The sequence below is a fragment of the Schistocerca americana genome, chromosome 1 (assembly GCF_021461395.2).
Source record: "Schistocerca americana isolate TAMUIC-IGC-003095 chromosome 1, iqSchAmer2.1, whole genome shotgun sequence".
NCBI lineage: Eukaryota > Metazoa > Arthropoda > Insecta > Orthoptera > Acrididae > Schistocerca > Schistocerca americana.
In genome coordinates this window covers 334,910,570-334,935,579 of record NC_060119.1, presented here as the reverse complement: position 1 = coordinate 334,935,579, position 25,010 = coordinate 334,910,570, and positions in this window count along the sequence as shown.

Genomic DNA, 25,010 nt, shown 5'->3' with positions numbered 1-25,010 from the left:
TGCTACTGCACCATTTGATGGGACAGAAATAGGTATACTGGTTTTTATTTGTTTGTATTAGACTTCCTAATGTTATTACTATTGACTGCACAATAACTAATAACTATTTCAGTTGCTTTATTTATTATTATTCCGTTCCATGTTCACTGAAACATACACATGATGCGCATTAGAACACATTTTGTGTATTCTATATCAAAGAAGAAAGAAAAAAACAAGAAATAATTTTGAAGCACAGAATGATCCTTATATTATTGAACTTTCAATTACAGCCCAGTCAAAGAAAACTGTGTCATCTAAATTGTCCAATTATGCAACGCCGGAAGCTATATTTTCATTAAATAATGAGTTGTTTGTGGCTACAGTTTCTAATTCCATAGAAATTATATTTGGTCACAAAATGTCGTGCTTAACACAGTCGGATTCCTAGAATGTATCGCAGAAAATACCGACTGTGGCTCTCTGTTATTAAATACAGAAAAGTGGAAAGAGAACAGCAGATACTTGCCAGCAGCTTTACAGCAGGCTGGGCGGCAGCGGCGTTTGGCGTCGTGAGCGTGTGAAGGCAGGAGAAGAGAGCGCGTGAGACGGGGTGCGGGCCAGTCTGCGGCCGGTGGGATCCAATATCTGCCGGCGCCGCCCGCCTGGCCGGCTGGAGCAGGGCGCAGCCTCTCGCCCCCCCCCCCCCCCCCTCCAGCCTTCCTCTGTGGACACAATTTCCTGCCGCGGGACTTGTCGCCTTCGGCCTCCCGACCTCCTTAATTGGAAAATACCTGCCGGCTGTGTCCGCTGCCAGCCCTGGCTGGCGTCGCCACTCGCACACACGCTCGCTCTCTCTCTCTCTCTCTCTCTCTCTCTCTCACACACACACACACACACACACACGCACACGCACACACACACACACACACACACACACACACACACACACCCGTGCCGCCCTCCAATCTGTAGGAATTAGCCCAACGAACGCGAATACCGAGAGTACGCAGCGCCTGACATTGCTTTCGTTGTGGATGCGAGAACGACAGCTACCAACTGAGTGGAAGCCCTCAACATATTCGGCTGGATTCAGAAGCCGCTCATTAAGCTGTTTACGACGTGAGAATTGCAACTATATAACTATACGTGTCCTACTTGTAACCCATATGCCGTAATTAGTTACCATCGCAAACAAATGAAAATCAACAACAAGCACTTTTGTTTACCAGTCTGCAAAGCTACAACGCAATAATATCACATACATTTACTGAACTATCGATGCGTTATACACTCGTTTCTGTTTGAGTTTTATACGGGTTAATTTTTTGCACCGTGAACAAACTCTTAGGGATTGATCTCTGAGAGGATAAGGAACAAAAACGGTCTAATGAACTTATGTCTGGAAACGCATGGTTCCCATGCTAGAGACCTTGATTTCAATCATACTTTGTTACAGAGACTGCGGTCCAATACGCGCTGCACCATGCGACCACAGTTTCAGTGTGCATGGTTTCCTCCTAGAGGGTGGTACCGTTCCTCATGCATCATGCCATAGCACCCTCCACAGCCACAGTACTCGTAATTGGTAATTTTTGTCCGATTCACTTCCCTTCCTGACTCAATATGTGATAGATGTGGTACAGAGTTGTACACAATGATCCTGTATTCCAATTGAGAGCTTGCCGACATCGTGTTACGGATAGGCAAATGGCCACGGGCGGCGGGCAGCACTTTATAACAGGAGACCTACACTACTGGCCATTTAAATTGCTACACCACGAAGATGACGTGCTACAGACGCCAAATTTAACCGACAGGAAGAAGATGCTGTGATATGCAAATGATTAGCTTTTCAGAGCATTCACACAAGGTTACCGCCGGTCGCGACACCTACAACGTGTGGACATGAGGAAAGTTTCCAAACGATTTCTAATACATAAACAGCAGTTGACCGGCGTTTCCTGGTGAAACGTTGTTGTGATGCCTTGTGTAAAAATGGTTCAAATGGCTCTGAGCACTATGGGACTCAACTGCTGTGGTCATTAGTCCCCTAGAACTTAGAACCACTTAAACCTAACTAACCTAGGGACATCACACACATCCATGCCCGAGGCAGGATTCGAACCTGCGACCGTAGCAGTCGCACGGTTCCGGGCTGCGCGCCTAGAACCGCGAGACCACCGCGGCCGGCGCCTCGTGTAAGGAGGAGAATTGCGTACCATCACGTTTCCGACTTTGATAAAGGTCGGATTGTAGCCTATCGCGATTGCGGGTTATCGTATCGCGACATTGCTGCTCGCGTTGGTTGAGTTCCAATGACTGTTAGCAGAATATGGAATCGGTGGGTCCAGGGGGGTAATACGGAACGCCGTCCTGGATCCCAACGGCCTCGTATCACTAGCAGTCGAGATGACACGCATCTTATCCGCATGGCTGTAACGGGTCGTGTAGCCACGTCTCGATCCTTGAGTCAACAGATGGGGACGTTTGCAAGACAACAACCATCTGCACAAACACTTCTACGACGTTTGCAGCTGCATGGACTATCATCGCGGAGACCATGGCTGCGGTTACCCTTGACGCTGCATCACAGACAGGAGAGCCTACGATGGTGTACTCAACGATGAACCTGGATGCACCAATGGCAAAACGTCATTTTTACGAATGAGTCCAGGTTCTGTTTACTGCATCATGATGGTCGTATCCGCGTTTGGCGACTTCACAGTGAACGCACATTGGAAACGTGTATTCGTCATCGCCATTCTTGCGTATCACCCGGCGTGATGGTATGGGGTGCCATTGGCTACACGTCTCGGTCACCTCTTGTTCACATTGACGGAAATGTGAACAGTGGACATTGCATTTCAGACGTGTTACGACCCGTGAAGGGTAGCCTTCAATCGATCCCTGCGAAACCCTACATTTCAGCATGATAATGCATGTTGCAAGTCCTGTACGGGCCCTTCTGGATACAGAAAATGTTCGACTGCTGCCCTGGCCTGCACATTCTTCAGATCTCTCACCAAATGAAAACGTCTGGTCAATGGTGGCCTAGCATCTGGCACGTCACAATACGCCAGTCACTACTCTTGATGAACTGTGGTATCGTGTTGAAGCTGCATGGGCAGCTGTACCTGTACACACCATCCAAGCTCTGTTTGACTCAATGCCCTGGCGTATCAAGGTCATTATTACGGCCAGAGGTGGTTGTTCTGGGTACTGATTTCTCAGGATCTATGCACCCAAATTGCGTGCAAATGTAATCACATGTCAGTTCTAGTATAATATATTTGTCCAATGAATACCCATTTATCATCTGCATTTTTCCTTGGTGTAGCGATTTTAATGGCCAGTAGTGTATATACACCGACAACAACCACAGCATTCAATGTTTGCAGCAGTGTTTCACCGTTTGTCTGTGTGAATCATGAACGACGTACCGAGAATGTTCGGACACCAGACTTGGAGGAAAATGTTTAGCACTGTGGAAGGCGACCGCCAGTACGACTGCGTGGAACATTCTCCATGGCCATTGTTACTAACATTACCACTAACAGCGTGTGCAGGGCGTGCTAACGACGGAATTTCCACACCGGGAGAAGTTTTGTCACTGGTTTCTTCACCAGACAACTATGATTCCGCGATTTGTGTCATCTATCTTATTCACAGATGAGCCCACCTTAATTCGGAGTGGTATCTTCAACTTTCATAACAGTCGTCTGTGGGTTAGAATGCAGAACTCCCAATGTATGGTTACAGAAAATCATCAGCATCGGTGCACCCGGATGTGTGAGCAGGGCCGGTCGGTGTGGCCGAGCGGTTCTAGGCGCTGCAGTCTGGAACCGCGCGTCCATTACGGTCGCAGGTTCGAATCCTGCCTCGGGCATGGATGTGTGTGTTGTCCTTAGGTTAGTTAGGTTTAACTAGTTCTAAGTTCTAGGGGACTGATGACCTCAGATGTTAAGTCCCATAGTGCTCAAGGCCATTTGAACAATTTGAGTGAGCAGTGTTACTTGGCGATAGTGTTTTGGGACCAGTCTTCCTTCCACGTCACCTAACAGGCAGAAATTATCGGCTTTTCTTGCGGGTGACTGTGCCTCCGCAGCTGGAAGAAGTGCCACTGATGTTTCGAAGGTTTCTGTGGTTGCTAGATGATGGTGCTCCAGCCCCCTTCGCAGTTAAATCCCAGTCGCATCTCATCGTGTGTTTCCTGGTCGATGGATCGGACGAAGGAGTCCAGTTGCATGGCCTGCTCCTTCACCCGATCTCAACCCGTGCGATTTCTGGTTATGGGGCCATCTCAAAAGTATCATTTATTCAGAGCCCATTCCAGATGTGGAGACACTGGAGCAGCGTAATCATGCTATCTTTGACATTATTTGGATGCAGCCTGGTCGATGTGAACGTCTGAGACAGTACTTGTTACAGCGCGTACACACATGCATCGAGGCACATGGTACAGCGCGTATTAGACCGCAGTCTCTGTAACAATGTATGACTGAATAAATGGTCTGTAGCATGGAAACGATATATTTCCAAACCATGCATTTCCTCTCATCGATGAAACCCCTAGAGTTTGTACACGGTGGAAAAATCACCCTGTACACTGTTGTCAATTACAATTGTAAAACCAGAAAGAACATCAAATAACGATATATTACAGTATAGCAACAACTTGTTTAAGGTCCAAGCGATACAAGTCGCCGCTTGGGCTGAGATGTGCACCCTGAAGCAAGTATTGTATACCGAGCGCATCACAATTAGTAGCATAATGTAACGTAGGTGAAACGGGAGAGGGAGGGTGGGAGGCACCAAATGATAAGTCGCTTCCATGGATAAATGATACGTGTTGTCCAACTGACCCTGAGTATTGTAGCAGAAATACCAGGTGGTTATAATTAAAAGGCAGCTGCTACCAGAGGTAAAGTAAGGGCTGTAATTATGCTATGGTGGTGAAACGTGGTACATATTCTAATGAATTAATGCGTAACCGATTTATTCTGGAAAAAAGTTTGTTTCAATTTTGGCTAGCAGATGCAAATGCGGCGCTGTGAATGCAAGAAGCACGTATAGAAATGATTCCATATGTAACGGGTTTAGAACGTGACGTGGGCAGAAAAAGTCAAACAAGTGAGGAAAGCATAATGTTGTAATTATTATTAGCCGTCGATTGCACAGTTTGTGTAATATGAGCACCAGAGACGTCGACGAAATGCTGTACAGCACCAGATCTGCACTGGTGGCTAAAATTGGAACTATTTTCCTTTTATAAAATATATGTACCAAGTTATGCACCAAGTTATGGTGCCATACAATAATTATAGCCACCTGATACATAATTAGTATAGGAGGTGATTTTGGGGTATACATAATGAGGGATATAGTACACAAGGGTGCCACTACTTGCAGCAAAAGTGACGCTAGCTCCCCTGGGAATCGAAACGAAATGACCTTGGATGACAGATCCGGGAAAGTCATTTCATGCTGCTCTTACTCTACGCCATAGTTCATCAGTCGTCGTGGCTATCCGAGTGGTGACACGCCAGTCTCTCAGCAGCCCATGGTCAGATGTTTTCAGTGGGTGAGGGAACTAGACAATCTGCTCAAAGGTAGGATACAGCCACTGCCCTTCATACATTAGGAATGTACAAGGGTACCCCTTGTTACCACCCTAGATGCTACACCTGTGTGATGATGACGAGTACAAACTGGCAACGTTCTTTCTCCCTGATGTCTCCACATGTGGATACGAACATTGTGATGCTGTACACCACGAAACCGGAACTCATCTGTCACTCTTCCGGCCCCACTCCCCTGTGCCACTCCCCTGCCCAGTCTTGGTAATGAGTGCACCACTGTCAGCGAGTCTGTCTCAGTTGAGTATAAGCCTCAAAAATATAAATGATCACCGTGCTAACAGAGCTGATTCTAATGATGTCACCACAATGTCCAAGAAAAAAAACGGCTCATTTCCAAACACATGATTTAGCACCATACACCTCTCCGGCTGATGGAACTATGAGGGGTATTTTTTTGTTTGTTTTTGCTTTTTGATGTCTGGTCGGTCACGAAATTAAAACCCGTGTGGTAATCCAGTGAAGCGTTGCACAGAAACTCTGAATACTAAGGAGTCTCATGGATATGATGGAGTGTCTAGCAGAATATTCAAGTACTGTGCTATAGATGTTAGCTCTGTACTTAGACATATGTGTAATTTTTCCTTTAGGAATGTTCAGTTTCCTGAATGATTGAAGTTCTCATTAGTAAAGCCGCTTTATAAAAAGGGAAAAAGAAGTGATGTAGACTATTTTAGACCTATTTCTATGCCATCAGTGTTTGCTAAAGTTAATCAAAAGGATGTATATGTAAGGATAATCTATCAAATGTACAGTTCGGCTTTAGAAGTCGTTTAACAACCGAGAATACTATGTTCTCTTTTCTCTATGAAGTACTATATGAGTGAAACAAAAGGTTTCCAGTGCTGGGCATATTTTTTGATTTATCTAAAGGGTTTGATTGTGTTGATTACAAAATATTTGCTCCAGAAGTTGGACCATTATGGAATACGGGGAGTAGCTCGCAATTGGTTCACCTCTTACTTTAACAACAGACAGCAAAAGGTCATTATTGAGTGTGTTGAGAATGAGTGTGATGTGAAGTCTGAGTGGGGTACAGTCAATTGGGGGGGGGGGGGGGGGAGGGGGGCGGTTCCCCAGGGATCAGTGTTGGGGTACTCCTGTTCGTTACTTACATAAATGATATGCCCTCGAGTATTACGGGTAACTCTAAATGTTTCTGTTTGCTGATGACACTAGCTTGGTAGTAATTGGTAGTAGAGGATGTTGTGTACAACATTGACTCGGTTTCAAATAGTGCGGTTTATGACGTAAGTTCATGGCTTGTAGAAAATAAACTAACGTTAAATCACAGTAAGACTCATTTTAAACATTTTCTAGCACTCAATTCAACAAAACCCTATGTTTTAATTTCACAGAATGAGCATATGATTTGTGAAACTGCACAGTTCAAACTTCTACCTGTTCAGACAGGTAGTAGTAAACTGCCACGGAAGTCCCACGTTCAGGATCTTGTTCAAATCTTAATGCTGACGTATTCGAACGGTACCAGAAGTAAGTGACATTCGACACGATAATTAGTCTACTATGCTTATTTTCATTCGCTTCTGTCGTATGGTATTATATTTTGGAGTAACTCTTCCCATTCTAAAAAGATATTCTTGTCTCAGAAACGGACGGTTCGGGCAATAAGTGGTGTACTTCCTCGAACCCTTTGTCGACTCCTGGTCACTGGTCTGGGCATTTTATTGTGACACTGGCGTCTCAATATATATATACTCTTTCCTGTCATTCCTTGTTAAAAATATCAGCTTATTCTAAAGAATAAGCAGTTTTCACCCAGTTAATACTCGGTAGAAATCCAACCTGCATTTGGATCGGATTTCCTTACCTCTTGTGCAGAAAGGTGTGCAGTATACTGCTGCATCCATTTTCAATAAGCTACCACAAGAATACAAAAATCTTAGCAGTAATCCACGTGCTTTCAAATCGAAGCTGAAGTTTTTCGTCATGGGTCACTCCTTCTATTCTGTTGACGAGTTCCTTGAAAAATGAAGCTGATTCTTAGGTTATATTGTTGATTATTGTTACTTAAATTTATGGTTTGACTTTTTTGGGGTTCATAAACATTTTATTTTTATCTGTTATTACTTTTATGTTGCAATTTCATGTACTGACACGTTCCATGACCATAGACATTTGCTCCTCAGTTTGGTCCTATGGAACTTGACGTGTAAAGAAGTAAATAAAATAGGATGTGTTGTACGGGGTCTTTAATACGACTGTTTATCGCGTCATGTCACACTTCATAGTTCTGAGAGCACAGTGAGACCGTCAATATGCGTAGAAAATAATGTCTCTCACAACGTGTGAAGTCCTGTTGGGACGTTTCACCATGATTTCATGCAACCCACATAATGTAACCGTCATGCGTTTCGTGACAATTCTCGGTCACACACTTCAGGGTAATGAAGAGACCTCTTCCGGTGTGGAGTGTTTGATCACCCTCCATCACCTCCGTTTGGTTTTCATCTCTTTGTGTACGTGAACCGCAGGCTATGAGGACAGCATTTTGGTACAGATGACGAACTTCAGATTAGCGTAAATAATTGGCAGAAAGCATAGGCGAGTGGTTTCTATAACAATAGTGTTGGAAGGCTGGTACCACGCTACGACACATGTCTAACTCGGAGCGGTGACTATGTGGAGAAGTTGCTGGATGTTGTACCTAAATGTTGTGAATAAAACGTTTTTTATTTTCACTGTGATTTCCATTTTATGGCCGATCGGTCCTTGAAAACAAATTGCCGACTTATATTTATGCCCAGTTGGGTGTTATTCGCAAGAATCTGTTGAAATCCTACACGAATTTGTTGTGTATGGCCCTCCTGAGTCCCTTTAATACTTACTCGCTTAACAATCGCAGGATCCCTGTCACCGCAAGCAGCTGTATCAGGTAACAATAAACTGTAGTCTCAACAGGCCACGATAACGTCGGTACTGCATGCGGACACGTTCTGACACACGTTTCTTTTTCTTATTGCCGTCATACGAACAACCAGCAATCAACACCATTTCTAAATGAAAAACCCGCTGCACAACTACCTTACATACTGAGTGTTGATGACTTTACAGCAATCTGCCTTGCAGGGCTGCACTAAAATGCTGATCGTTTGCAAGTGAAAGCGAGTACTGCACTTTACGGCAATTTCATGTCCGTTGGTTGCCGCCTTCATGGTGTTGCAGTTTTAAAGCCTGGCAGTATCTTTCATGTTACCTTTTTTTTATTGATAGAATGAATTGAAGCTTTCTTATTTTGGAAGGTGGGTGCAGGTGAGTTATCATTTTTCTGGTTGGTTTAATGGGGCCTGCTCTCTTGTGCCAGCTTCTTCAGCTGAGAATACCCCCCCCCCCCCCACACCCCCCCCCCCAGCCCCTCATTCACACACACAAAATGACCTCAACTACTAGTTGGATGTATTTCAACCTCTGTCTACCTCTGCAGCTCTTACCGTCTACTAGTCATTATGTTAACAAGGGAGTTACTCCCTGACGTCCTAAAAAATGTTGTACCATCACGTCCCTTCTCATTTTGAGTGTTTTCCATATGTTCCTTTCTTCGCCGAGTCTACAGAGAACCTATTTTCAACCTCCGTTTATTCCATCAAAACGGTTTTAGGCTCATCTTTTCCGGTTTTTCGCAGTCTGTGCTTCAGAAACATACAATGCTGAGCCTCACACGTATATTCTCAGAAATTTCTTCCTCAGATTAAGGCCAACGTATGATACTAGTAGGCTTCTTTTGCTCAGGAGTGCTCTCTATGTCAATGACCGTCCCGTATGTCAGCAGACAGCAGAATTGCGTTTTAAAAAACTTGCATTGAATGTACTCGAATGCTCGACATCTTGCCTACGGTGCGCGACACTTACCGTTACGCTACTAGGTGACGAGTAGCTACAGCAGCTAGAGAAGTCAACAATTCCTCCAGAACTTCCGTATTCCACAGTGCTGTGAGATAATGCATATGGCTGGACCTAGACTTCTGAGAGACAGACAGTTACAGGTTTTCTTTTGCACTGCGTGACGTTTTCAACAAACAGATAGCACAATAGTGTAGCTCAAGTGTAAAGGAACCCTTCCTATTTAAATTTCTGCATCCTACGCAGTTGGCAGTTCTGTGTAGGTGGCAGTTATGTGATTTTATTTTGGTGATTACAAAATAGAGTCGAATGTATGCACTGCGTAGCCAAGGCAGCTAGTTCATGGCGATTCGGTCAACCAAGTAAGTGAATGTACTGAATATGCTGAAAACCACTACAGGGAGCCTGTGTGTCAGAAATCGCATCCAGTGTGGCGCAACAGCGTTATGATGGAAAAATGAGTCACGGAGGACAGGATTCCATAAACTCATGGTCTGGGTTGGATTCCAACTTCAGCCAATGGTTTTTGACAGGGAGAGACAGATTCTATTCTCTTCTGGCTACGCCAAGTGAAGAAGGTATAATTGCATTGTGGTCTAAAATTCACATTAAACATGATATTCCTTCTCTACCAAGTAGACGTTATGTTGAACCACTATAAAGTCAGGAGTGGAGAATTATGGGAACTCTATCACCCGTAGCCTCTCTTATATTAGTTATTTATTTCTAGTGACGAAACAAACGTTATGTAGGGTCACAGGACACTTATTCCATCTTTTATTTGAGCTTCTGTATGTCGGTAAAATTGGTTCACGCGGAATGTGATCCCTTCGCGACAATACAGTTCGGCTACAATTTGTTGTTTGTTCAAAACTGCAGATTCCTCAACATCTCCACATGTTGTGCGTGAATGGGTTCGAATCCTGGTCCGGCACTAAAGATTTCATTATGTATTATCAAGCTCTAGCATGAGACCACATATCTGCTAGTGGATAATAATTTTGATTTTTAATGTATTTTCATTCGTTGTCAGCACTAACAATATTTGACGTTTTTGACTCCCAGTGAGACACAGAACTATTTGCGAGATCACTGCAAGTTCAAGATGTTATTCCGAGCTGCTGGTGGAGAAAAATTCGGTAGCTGACGTCTCTTTGTGTGTAGTCAATAACGATATGTGTGGGGCTCTATTCCCAGTCAGCACTGAACTCTTCGTCATATTATTTCTAGTTCAAACAGGCTCACGTGTCGCTGCTGTTGCAACAAACCCATATTTAACGTTCGTTTTCTCTAGAATATAACAACGACAGATGCCGGGTTGGAGTCCTGGGGAGGAAAAAATTAATGTTTCGTCTCGTCATTTCAGTTAAAACATCTAGCTACTGCCGAGAAACTCCGATATGTCACAGTTGATTGTGCTTCGATATCAATCGGATTAGGTTCTGGGTTCGAATCCCTGTCCAACATAAAGCTTTTCCTCACGATATTTCAAGTCAGTTACTTGTGAAGAAGCAAAATTTAACATCTCTCGTAGTGCATTAACAGGGACAGTAGATGCTGGGTAGGAATTCGCGTCCGTTAAAAATGTCTGCGTTATGTAATTTAAAGTTGATATTTGTTAACATACTGTCTAAAATCGAGGTATATCACTCTATGTATGCCTGATCAGGAATGACTGTTAGTTTCTGTCAGTCACGAAATCTTTGATTAGTCTGCATGACCTGGGTTTGAATCCATATGCAGGACGAGACGGTTCGTCGTGTCATTTGAAGTTCATACATATTCTCAACTAGCTTCTCGTGAATAAGTTAAATTTTTAATGTCATTTTGTGTTAAACAATAAGTACGGTATGTTACTTCCAAGAGTATATCATGAATACGACGAACTTACTACGTGCATTACCTATCTGACGTAATAATGAGAGTGGTAACATTTCAGGTATGTCATTTATTGTAATAAATGTGAGCTTATAAGCCTTAAGGACAGTCTTATCTGTGATAAGGTGTTCCCTGATATTTGTAGTATCGTGGTATTTCTTTACATCTTGAGTTATTGCGATAGAGAGCAGTGTTTTCTAGTGGTGACTTGTTGGAACCATTTTCAATAGTCAAACGACTGTACCAAGGAGCGATTAGAGGACCTGCTAGACAGCTGCGTTATGCCGGTTGCATGCGAATCAGGCGAAATGCAATTCAGGTCGTTCGGATACTTTTGAGCACGACTGCACATTTGCACCACAGTGATGAATGGTAGTGAATTATGTAGAGTGGGAAAACCGGAAAAGAAAAGAATGGAATCATTTGAGATGTGGTGCTCCAGAACGATGTTGAGAATTAGGTGGACTTAAAAGGAATGAAGGGGTCTTCACAGAATCAGCGAAAAAACCAACGCACGAAAAACACAAGAACGCGGGGAAGGTTCATAGGAGATGTGTTAAGACAGGGAATAACTTCTGTGGTGCTAGAGGGGACTGTAAAGCTTAAAAGCCGTAGGAGCATACAGAGACTGGAATACATCCACCAAACAATTAAGAACGTTGCGTGTAGGAGCTGTTTTGAGACGAAGAGTTTGGTACAGGAGAGGAATTCGCGATGTATCGCATGAATCCAGGCAGAAGACACTTGACTCAAAAAATGAACAGATTATAGTTTTGTGTAGTATTTCCTCCTTGGACGAATTCCTCATCCTCAATATGCTTCCAGTGAATCCCAGATTGGCATCTACTTTCTCCAGAACTAGTTGCGTGTGGTAGCTGTACACTAAATCGCTCTAGATAGATTCTCATAGTCAGACAGGTGTCGGTCGTAACAGATTCCAGCAATAGCTGGTAATATTAGGCCTTTTTGCTTATTTATGCCAATGAAATTTCATCTGTTTCATACCGATTTCTGACTGTCTGAAACCAGCAAGAGCCAGATGCTCCGTTCCCTCGTAGTGATGCTTTCACCATGATGAGAGGATGTCACGTTTGTAACAATCTTATACTTCTAAGCCACCACATCCATTGTAAGTGCGTGAAGAGGAGTGTTGCGGTCGAAACGGCACTCCTAACAGGCTGGTGCGAGCCACCAAGGTATCCATTGCTTTCAGTCTTATTGGATGGGTGATACAGTTTTCCAGATTCGGCCAAGTCGAGAAAGGCAGCCTTGATAATAATCGAGGCCCATGTCTCTAGAAGAAGTTATAGGCGACTATTAACACGGTTTTTAGAAGGAGTGGCACAAGCTTTTTACGCCCAGAAAGCCACCGAGAAATTTTGGGAACATAGCGTTGACATTCACGTGGCTTTCATTGACTTCAAGAAGGCTTATGACAGTATATGTAGAAGCAGAGTCACCAATGCATTGACATTTTTGTTTCACTGAAGCTCATTTCTTTATTAAATATGTGTGTATAGGGAACCTATTGGTGATTATAGATTAGTACAGAAATGTCAGGGTATTTTGAAGTCAGACCTGGTCCTAGTAAAGAAGACGCATTATCTCCGATACCTTCTAATTTTTGAAAAGATAGGCAGGGAACACAAAAATGTAAGTCAACCTGGAATAAGACTGGGTAATATGCATATGCATATACTGACGATGTTGTTCGAATAAGTGATAAAGATATGTTGTGGTTCGTGGTAGTTTCTTTCAGAAATATTGCAGGCTAACAAATTAACGAGGGGCAAACGAAAAGTGTGAGGTGATCCACATGAGTTCCAAAAGAAATCCGTTGAAATTCGATTACTAGATAAATAGTACAATTCTCAAGGCTGTCAATTCAACTAAGTACCTGGGTGTTAAAATTACGAACAACTTCAGTTGGAAAGACCACACAGATAATATTGTGGGGAAGGCGATCCAAAGGTTGCGTTTCATTGGCAGGACACTTAGAAGATGCAACAAGTCCACTAAAGAGACAGCTTACACTACACTCGTTCGCCCTCTGTTAGAATATTGCTGCGCGGTGTGGGATCCTTACCAGGTGGGATTGACGGAGGACATCGAAAGGGTGCAAAAAATGGCAGCTCGTTTTGTATTATCACGTAATAGGGGAGAGAGTATGGCATATATGATACGCGAGTTGGGATGGAAGTCATTAAAGCAAAGACGTTTTTCGTCGCGGCGAGATCTATTTACGAAATTTCAGTCACCAACTTTCTCTTCCGAATGCGAAAATATTTTGTTGAGCTCAACCTACATAGGTAGGAATGATAATCAAAATAAAATAAGAGAAATCAGAGCTCGAACAGAAAGGTTTAGGTGTTCGTTTTTCCCGCGCGCTGTTCGGGAGTGGAATGGTAGAGAGACGGTATGATTGTCGTTCGATGAACCCTCTGCCAAGCACTTAAATGTGAATTCCAGAGTAGTCATGTAGACGTAGATGTAGAACTAAATACTTGGTTGAGAGCAGCGCTCGCAATGATTGTAGGTCTTTAATAGCTAACGTACACGCACTTCTGAAAGAGAAGAGATTGAAACGCACGCAGTAAGGAAGGCTACAAAGGGGGATGGGGGGGGGGGGGGGGGAGCTGTGGAGCTGGCTGATACTTAACCTGGGAGCTGGTTTAACTGGACACAGTGGTCCCAGACTTGAATGCCACGAGATTTTTTCAAAATTTGTGTTAACACCAGAGCACGGAGTTCATTCGTCGGTGCTTGGAATATACAGCAAAAAACTACCTTATCAAAAACTTTTCCTTCGAATAAAACTAAACATCAGGATATATAATACCACAGAACAGTACAATTAGACTTCTAGCATTTAGGAACACATTTTCAATTCAATGATAGTTTTAGATTATTACTCTTTCTCAAAATCTTAAAGTCCGCTAATCCCACAGAGCCGCGATAATTCTAACTCCACGTGACTTTACAAATTATTACACATGACAGCTTATAGTTATGTTTACGGCTTGCATTTTTAGCCTTGGCTAGTGAACTCTAGTCGTTTCGTCTGTTATAAATGAAATGTTATGCATTGTCTGTTCTGATTATGATGCTTGATAGCGCCATGACACTTACTTGTTTTAGTTCTATATATCTATGTAAATATTTCTTACTATTTACGGCGTGCGTTGTATGTAGCTATACTTGCATTTATGTTCACTACTTTTCATTTAGAATAGGCAGTTAATTGCTGCATTTTATTTGTATGTACTAACAACTAAAATTATGCCCTTCTGTCGCGTCATACTTGCATCAGCAACGCCATCTTTCGTTGAACACTTGAACCCCCATCATTATACTAATTATTATGCGTTAACCTTACCGTCTGTAAACTTTTCTCTATTTCATTGCAAACCGTGTTGTGTTTTCCCTGATTTAATTGTGTTTGCAAGACATACATAATTCACACGGTGGCGCTATAGAGCGCAATTCCCACGTTTGCAACGTCATGTATCAGTCTGCTCGTGCTTGTCACCACCACAACATGTAACTATTACGCCCACTCGTTGCCGGATACATGTCTTCTTATTACTGCAATGTCCTTAGTTGTATGTATACTGTATTTTGGTTTTGTAACCCATTTTTATTGCGTCTGTAATTATGCGATTTATTTTAATAGATATCTGATGATGGGAAACACCGAAACGCGTATAAATGGATTAATAAGGTAATTTTCCTTTCAGTCAGTGACTTTTCAGTCAGCAACCTATTCAGAATTTTACAGACTAGACACATTTTTCAACATGGTCGCATACCTCCATCGTGGCTTTATGTCACGGCTGTGAAAAGAAGAATACCTAATTAGAATGGCAGAGGCAAGATTACAGTGAACAGCTTTCTCACGTCCAGTGGAGGGCAGAAGAAGGTGAGGGAGGCCACAGACAAGGTGGAAGGATGATATCAACAAAAATGCTGAAGGTCCGGAGTAAAGGAGATTGGGCCACAAAAAACAGGAGAAGAAATGATTGGTGGAGGAATTTAGAGAACGCATATGTCCTCCAAGGCCAAAGTGACGAGAAGAAGAAGCATATTTAAGTTTATACTTTTTGTAGACCTATTAGAGAAGTAAGTTAAAGGAAAGGCAGCTGAAATGTTCTAATACGGGGAAACACTGACGACGGGAGCTGTAAGGCCGTCGGCACAAGGACCATGCATTCGAATGTTGAACGCTAGCCGCCGAATTTCTGACGCCGTAGCGTCGAAAAAGCACGTCCGGGAATCCTTCCGAAGAGTCTTTGTGAACGTGCAGAGCTATATATAGCATGTCAGATATTCTTAACATGCGTTTGAACGTAGATCAGTGAGATGAAAGACCACCACCTGTTGTGTCTTCCGAAAAAGGCACAGCCAGGGCACTGACTCAGACAGAGAACGTCGTTTAGTGAGCTCTTCGAAGTGAACAGACAGTTGTTGTAAATTGCATTTACTATGTACTGTGAAGTTTACCTACGATTACACAGGCCAACGATGGAAAAACTTTTTTCTGAAAACACCTTATTCTTATGTTTTTTAGGGTGGAAAATCCAAATATGATATTTAAAAAACTGTATCATCCACCATTTCTTCACATTTTACAGTTAAATTTATAAAATTAATCGATTTGTAAAGAATTTAACAGCTTTTATACAGTTAAAATAATTTAAAAGGAGGTGCAATGAATATAGATCACGTTGGTAGCACTGCTGAAAAACATTTGCTGGCAAAATAGGTCGATCACATTTTTGTGGTAATAAATGGTGTTTTGTTTACTGTAACCTAACTTCAATTTCCCGTTTCCTCTACATGTGCACAGTACAATGTCTAATCGTGGTTGTAAAATCTCTGCTGACAGTTTTTGTTATATTTGTGGTGAATTTGTGATTACAAAACACCAAAGAAACATTACAGACTTTGTGAAAAAGGTTTATCTGTCATACTTTGGATCTAAAGTTGGTGATCAAGGTAAATTTTGGGCACCGCATAAGGTATGTTATGTGTGTGTTAGAGATCTGAGAAAATGACACAAAAAGGGGAAAAAAGCCTTTAGATTTCCTGTTCCTATGATATGGAGGGAGCCAAGAAATCATTCCAGCCATTGCTACTTTTGCAGTGTTCATATTACTGGTCATAATTCGAAACACAGGAAGGTAATAAGCTACCCTAACCTTCCGTCCGCCATCCGACCAGCAGGGCGTGGTGTAGATTTGCCGGTTCCTGAACCACCAGATGATTTTAATTCTATTCCAACAGAAGTATTTTATGACGTACAATGTGATTTAGATGAACCAGATGATTATGAATTCCATTTTAATACAGAAAGTCTAGAGCGCAAATTGTTTACTCAGACCGAGCTTAACGATTTGGTCAGGGATCTGGGCTTAACGAAAGAAAGCTGTGAATTGTTTGGCTCTAGATTAAAAGAAAAGAATTTACTGAAGTTGAAACCAGCATACACATGTATAGAAAGAGAGAGCAGCAATTTTCCAAGTTTTTCCAACAAGACGATGATTTAGTGTACTGCTCAGACATTCCCCGCCTGATGAATGAGTTTGGTATTGAATACAAAAAGGAAGACTGGAGGTTCTTTTAATACACAATGATAATATGTATGCATCTATATCTGTTGGACATTATGTACATACGAAAGAAAGTTGTGAAAACCTAGAAATAGTGCTAAATAAAATAGACCGTTCTGCACATGGTTGGATGATATGTGGCGATCTAAAAGTAACATGCATGCTCCTTGGTCAGCAAGGTGACTTTACCAAATTTCCATGTTTCTTGAGTGAATGGGACAGTAGGGCTAGGGATCAACACTGGTGCAGAAGGAACTGGCCTGTGAGGCAGTCTTTAATACCTGGTAAGAAGAACATTCTACGCAGAAGCCTTGTAGATCCAAAAAGGGTATTCCTACTACCTCTACATATAAAGTTAGGCATAATGAAACAGTTTGTAAAGGCTTTGCCTAAAGATCGACCATGTTTTAAGTATCTCTGCCAAAAATTTCCACACGTTTCAAAAGTTAAACTAAAAGAAGTCATCTTTGTCGGACCTGATATTAGAAAATTGATGTTCGATGTTAGCTTGGAATTCACAATGACCTTAAATGAGAAAGAAACATGGGTATCATTCAAGCAAGTCGTTACAAATTTCTTTGGACATGAAAAAGACCCAGAATATGTTTCTATTATAGCTACAATGTGAAAGAAGTTTAAAACTTTAGGATGTTTAATGAGCCTGGAAGTTCACTTTTTGAATAGTCACCTTGATTACTTCCCGGGCAATATGGGAGATGTTAGTGAGGAGTAAGGATAGCGTTTTCACCTGGACAATAAAGTGATGGAAAAACGCCACCAAGGCCGCTAGAACACCAACATGATGGGGCACTACTGTTCCGCACTTCACCGAGAAGTTCAGCAAGCGACTCATCATAGAAAAAGCTACACAAGGCGCTTCAAAGAAAAAAGAGAAAGATAGAAAATACAGACCAATTCCAGCTGGCAAATGAAACCTCTATTAACACATGTCATTTATTTATTTATTTATTGTTTTAAGTAGCTTACTGTAAATAAAACCATGCTTATGTTGTAAGAAAACTTTACATTAATTTCCCCGTTTACCGTATAGCATAGGATTTTTATACAATATAATAAAAAGCATATTACTTGAAAACTATGGGTGATACAAAAAACTAATGCTAGATTTAGATTCAGCTCATAAAAATCTATAAAGATATGCTATCAAAGTAAAAAAAAGTTTTTTTAAAAAAGTTTTTCATTGGCCTGTGTTACTTTCACTTAGCCATTGAGGACCCTTCTTGTGTTACGTTACATGCACTGTTGCCGACTTCATTATTCAAGAGGTCACGAAGATAAGTACACCTTTGCAACACATTTGTGTGACTTTGTTACTGATGCGTTGAAGTGTTGTAGAATCTTCGTTCTCCTATCCTCTTACCTGATCCTGGGGCATAGCTGTGTAACAGTGTCAGGGAGAAACTGTCTCAGCAGTGTACTGCACCAGAAGCCGTTTCTCGAACTCATAAACTCGGCCTACCGTAACAACAGTAGTAATTCGGCCTTCCCAGCAGTAGCGACGAAACCTTTACAAAAGTGGTGACGAAGGTTTACAAAACCACCTACGTCACATTACGCCATCTTTTTTCAGTACAAAGCCGCCTCGAGGCATCATATTGGCTTTCAGTTGAACCCCATCTGAATATACTTCAGCAATTCAAATATATCTAAAAAGACCGTAGGTAATTGCACGATTTGTTGTAATGAAATGACAGGCAACGTAAGTCGGTGACTAAGGAATTACTGTAACTTAGGTATTATAAAAGAATGCAATTTCAAGGTAACGGCACATTTAGTATCCGTCAAAAAGGCGTTGTTCTTGGTACAGTGTATTACAACCGTCCGTTGATGGATCTACGATTAAAACTTTAAGTAGATAGTAAGATGGCCGTAATTCATACATGGGCGCTGTAGTGTAATGAGTAGAGACGCAGACTTATGAGGTCACAGGTGATGTGTCGTTCATTCGCTTCCTACTGGATCCAAACATTTCTTTCCTAATGTTTTGCGTTTTCTAATAGCTTCTGACATTTGCGCATTAGTTTATAGAAGTATATTCTGTAATAAGGCATAGCTTGAGTTGTGTAATTTAAAGTACAGAAGGCGGATTTGTTGATTAATTAAAAGATGACGAAGATGAAATGGCACATGAATGTTTCACAAAAGATAAGACAGCAGGATAGTTGCGAAGTTAACAAAGTAAACACCAGTGTCTGACTGAATAAAATAGGTACATAGATGAGCGAAGTAATGAGTGGACCTAGACTTCCAGGAATAGGGGTATCTCGGGGATATAGCATTTGGGATAGTGCGTAAGAAGTTGTTTGTGTGGGCGGGTGTTTGGAAGAGGAGTTCAGGAGGGCGAAGAGAGATGCTGTTCGGGCCACGGCTTAGGATGTTGGTGGAGATGAGTGGAGAGGAAGGGAGTCGTCACCGGGGGAGGTAGGGTGGGTATGTATCAGGACGGATATCATGATCAGGTAAGGAAAGGTCATTAAAGTTTCGTTGGGAGAGGATGTGGAGAGTGTGGAGGTGCAGAGTCGACGGAATGTGTTCGTAGATGCCTCTCAGAGTACCGGGAGCAGTAATGTACCGCACTACTTGAAATTGAACTTCTGTAAGCCGATGTCCTCATTAACTATACTTTCTTTTTGCCTTATAACACGTTCGTGGATACAGAGGTTTTTATGAATTTATACTACACACAGAACAATATCACCAGCAAATGGAAAAATTAGGAAATGTGTGTACTGAAAGAGTTAACGTAGGGGTTTTACGCCCGTCCATTTCGTAAACAATGTGATTTGCGGAGTAGATACAGCCGACATCTGCCGCTGGTCAGCGCTGCGATCGCTTTTAGGCTACCACTACGCCCCTATGCACAAGTCGCATCGTTCCTGAGCGTTAAGCTGCATGTTGAACTCGGTACGCCGAAGATTGACGTTCGAAAGCGCGGTCCCCGGTCCGTCAGCCTTAGGCCGGCCACCGTCGCTGCATCAAGCATTTTACTGTTAACTTGTTTCTAAGAGAGATGTTCACTTAACTGTTTCACTGCTGAGTGAGCCGCAAGATGGTGCACATCCGTGTGCGGTTGGGACACCGCAAGTGGCGCAGGCCGCCGTGCTGGGCACGATGTGACGCTGACCACTGCGGCGCCTGCTGCGTAGCTCTTCCGCAATTATTCTCGCCAAGCAATTCCTAGAATAAATTGTACTTTAAATATTGTTTATTATTAAAGTTCCTAAAACTTGATAACGCTGCAAGGAAGCAAATTTCAGAAAGTTGTATCTGTGCGATGTCATATAGTGTACTGTGATAACACGATTCCAACTGTTTTTTGTTCTTTGTGCATATGATGAAACTTCTTCCAGGTCCGTGTCGTTGTCCTGACGATTCAGCCGTGCTTGAAAATTGCCGTTCTAGAAGTTGCAGTGGATTTTCCTCTTCTGATCAATGTCCTTTCATATGCTTCCGTTTCTTATTGATATGTCTCATGTCACGAATGAGGCTCAGACGAAATTTGGTGACTGAAGTATTCTTTCCGAGGTGGGCCCAGTTATTACCATGGGAACTTAGCAAGCACATGTCTCCGGATCGAAATAAGTTTTGTTTGTTCCATTTCTGTGAATGTGTGTGATGTCTTTAGGTTAGTTAGGTTTAAGTAGTTCTAAGTTCTAGGTGATTGATGACCTCAGCAGTTAAGTCCCATAGTGCTCAGAGCCATTTGAACCATGTCAAATGCACCCATTGATTCGATGTCATCCGACACATATTTCTTCGCTATTGGTGTGGCGGTACATTTTCACAGTTCATTTCATTGTTGCTGTATGGCATGTAGTCAACATACACCTCTTTTGTCATGCCATTTCATAGCCGTCATTGTGTTTGTCTGTCTAAATTCAATCTTACCTCTTTGCAGTGGCTTCATATTTTGGCTCACTTTCCCTGTTCATGCCGTTCGTACCTACTGAATTTGTTCTTCATTCGTGCAAGTAGTGGCTGAGAGACCCAATTCTGTGCCTATTGTCCACCTTTAGGTTCTGTCTTACAGCTGCTGTCGCATTCGTATTCCATTATCCCTCAAGGCACGAAGACTTAGCGCGGATATATACTTCACTAGCAGTTAAAGGGTTAAAAGTGAGTACGTACTAACATTTAAGATATCCTTCTCCAATTTTGTTATAGTAAACATTAGCGTGTAGTTCCAGGTACGACAATCCCACCTGGCTTTCCAGCTTTGTCGTTTAATACGTTGGCTACCGCACGCTTAGTCATGGATGTTTCACCGCCAGTCCAGTTACGGAACACGGCGTTAGGTCAGAGGCAGTCAACATGTTACAGCAGAGTCTTGCTGATATAACGGTGAACACTGGTATGAGATATACATCTATATACATAGTCCGCAAGCCATCGTATAATCCGGTTCCACTCGCAAGCGAAGGAAAAAGGACTGTCCTATGCCTCCGTATGAACCCTAATCTGTCTAATCATGTGTTCGTGGTCCTTATTCGAAATGTACGTTGGCCGTAGTAGAATCGCTCTGCAGCCTGTCTCAAATACCAGTTGTCTACATTTTCTCAATAGTTTTCCTTCCCTCCAATGAAGCCCTCTTGATTTCCGAAGCATCTGTGTAATACCCATTTGTCGTCCGAACCTACCGACAACAAATCTAGCAGCCTATCTCTGAACTGCTTCGATGTTTTCCTTTAATCCGAACTGATGCGGATCCCAAACACTCAAACAGTCCTCAACAAAAGGTTGCACTAATGTCCTGTATATGGAGTTTCCTTTACACATGTATCAAACTTTCCTAAAATTCTCTCAATGAATCGAAGTCATCCATTCGCCTTTCTTATCACAATCCTCACATGCTCATTCCATTCCATATCGCTTTGCAACGTTACGTGTAGATATTTAATCGACGTGACTGTGCCAATCAGCACACTACTAATGCTGCATTCATACATTCTGGTTTTGGTTTTCCTACTCATCTCCATTAACGTACATTATTCTACATTTAGAGCTAGCTGCCATTCATCAACCGAACTAGAAATTTTGTTTAAGTCATTTGTATCATCCTACAGTCACTCAACGTCGACACCTTCCGATACACCAGAGCATCAGCAGAAAACAGCGACAGACTGCTGCCTGTCCTATCCGCCAGATCATTTATGTATACGAGAAATAAGAGCGGTCCTATCATAAGTCTTTCGGGCACTCCTGACAGTACCTCTGTGATGAAATCCTCACTTGATACCGTTTCAAGCACGATAGCTGATTCCGGCCGCATTATCATTCCATCTCAGCTCTTTTGTCGATTAATTCCGCAAATAGTTTCAACACTGACATCAACTAACGTTATACACGGTGTTACAAAAAGGTACGACCAAACTTTCAGGAAACATTCCTCACACACAAATAAAGAAAAGATGTTATGTGTACATGTGTCCGGAAACGCTTAATTTCCATGTTAGAGCTCATTTTAGTTTCTTCCACCTACGCTCAATGGAGCACGTTATCATGATTTCATACGAGATACTCTACCTGTGCTGCTAGAACATGTGCCTTTACAAGTACGACACAACATGTGGTTCATGCACGATGGAGCTCCTGCACATTTCAGTCGAAGTGTTCGTACGCTTCTCAACAACAGATTCGGTGACCGATGGATTGGTAGAGGCGGACCAATTCCATGGCCTCCACGCTCTCCTGACCTCAACCCTCTTGACTTTCATTTACGGGGGCATTTGAAAGCTCTTGTCTACGCAACGCCGGTACCAAATATAGAGACTCTTCGTGCTCGTATTGTGGACGGCTGTGATACAATACGCCATTCTCCAGGGCTGCATCAGCGCATCAGGGATTCCATGCGACGGAGTGTGGATGCATGTATCCTCGCTAACGGAGGACATTTTGAACATTTCCTGTAACAAAGTGTTTGAAGTCACGCTGGTACGTTCTGTTGCTGTGTGTTTCCATTCCATGATTAATGTGATTTGAAGAGAAGTAATAAAATGAACTCTAACATGGAAAGTAAGCGTTTCCGGACGCATGTCCACATAACATATTTTCTTTCTTTGTGTGTGAGGAATGTTTCCTGAAAGTTTGGCCGTACCTTTTTGTAACACCCTGTATAAGCATATTCATATCCCCAAGTTCTTATGAGTGCCATCAAAAATTATATTGCTCTACTAAAAAACGATAGTTGGTTCAGTATCTCGGTTAACAAAAGAGTTACGTGTATTACATTGAAACATAAGTATGTGTCCATTTGGGTAAAATCAATTGCCGAAAACCACGTTGCAATATCTTGAACGGTTACGAAATAGAAGTTCATGTTTAAGGTAGGGAAAATACTGGTCTTAGTGCTGATTCTTGAAGGAGATCCGATGTAATAATATCTTTAGATAGATGTTTTGGTGACTTAGTATTTGTTCACTATTAGCGACCGGTAATATACGACCGAAATAGTTATGAGTCACAGCAGGAAATACTAACTTCGTCTTTAAGTCTATCCCAAACATTGAATAGCTCTGAGTTATTGGAATGATACAATCGGTGTACGGTATGTTAACATGCGACCAGCGACTGGCACGGCACTCTGTGATGTCGATATTCAGTGGCACTCAGGTAGGCAGACAGTCCGGGCGGCTGCTGCAAACGGATTGCTAAATGCGCAGCGCTCGTCCACTTAGGCCCGCTGCGAACTCCCCCCCCCCCCCCCCCCCAACACCCCTCGCTGCCTCAACCCAGCCCCAGAAAGCGTGCCGGGCGCGCCCTCCTCGTTAAAATGCAAAATCCCGCGCTGCTGGCGAGCCTTTAAACTTCTGTTTGTGTTTCCGTATCAATTTCGTAGCCGACGAACTGGAACGTTCCGGCAATAGGCTCAACAGCCAGTGCTGGTTGTCCAAGTCGCGTTGCGTAATTACCAGGCGGCGCAGTAGCAGTCTGTGTAATTACTACGGAAATGTGCACAGTACTGTAAATGGGCTTTGCACAGTAAGAAAATGGCAAAGAGGCTGTTAAGGAAATGTGTGCTACCTTGTAATGTCAACTTCTCTCGACATTAATGGTAGTAAACAGCCATTTCCCGAAATGGAATGAGTTTAGTGTTTGCGTTATAGTTGTTGGGACGCAGAATTACGGATGTTGTAATAAATTCACGTGAAGTTAAAGGTGAGAGAATGATAAAGATGAAGTAAACCTAATATAACAATCAGACAGAATAACAATGTGTCGTTATTTGAATAATTCAGAGACATCGTGAAATGACCGCAGCGTTCATATGTTAACTGAATTTCATCTTCCACGTTCTTTGCTGTCCTCTTCAGCTGTTTCCCAGATTTCGATGTTACTCCATCAGAGCTCCCAAAGACAACTGGAACATCATATGAAACACTTTGCGCTATACAACAGGTAGATCAATGCTATGACACACAACAGATACGTCAAATTGTAGACTAAACACATACCAACCTCGTTTATGTAGAACTTAAATGAATCCAGAGTAACAAGGATTCTGATTAACACTTGTAAGTTGTATGTGAATTCTTGCAAGCTGTATGTGTCTGTGAAAACCATGGACTACTCTCATACACAGTAATAACATAAGTCCCATGGTTCATGAAATAATAATATTTTCTAAGTTAAATGTTGTTTAACCAAACTATTTACGCCGTTCATTCATATAAATAAACTCTACATCGAGGCTTTCGTTAGAAAAAGTATACACAATACTCAAGTAACTATTCCTACAAAAAATGTCAAAGTATTGTTCATGACCAAAAACCGTAAAGTGCTTTCGCATATGAGGGAGACCAAGCAATAAAGCCTCCCTTGTGGGCCGAGTTTGAAGTTAGCAGTACACCAGAAAGGGTACACCTGTAAGGATAAGACAAAATCCGTCTTCAAGGAACTGACACAGTCAACGTTTTCGGTGTATGACGGACATGATTAGGTTTTTAATATTTCACCAACTTCCATCACAACGAATAGAACTTGATGACCGTTGAATGTTTTCCTTTTAGGTGCAGTCAGTCATGAA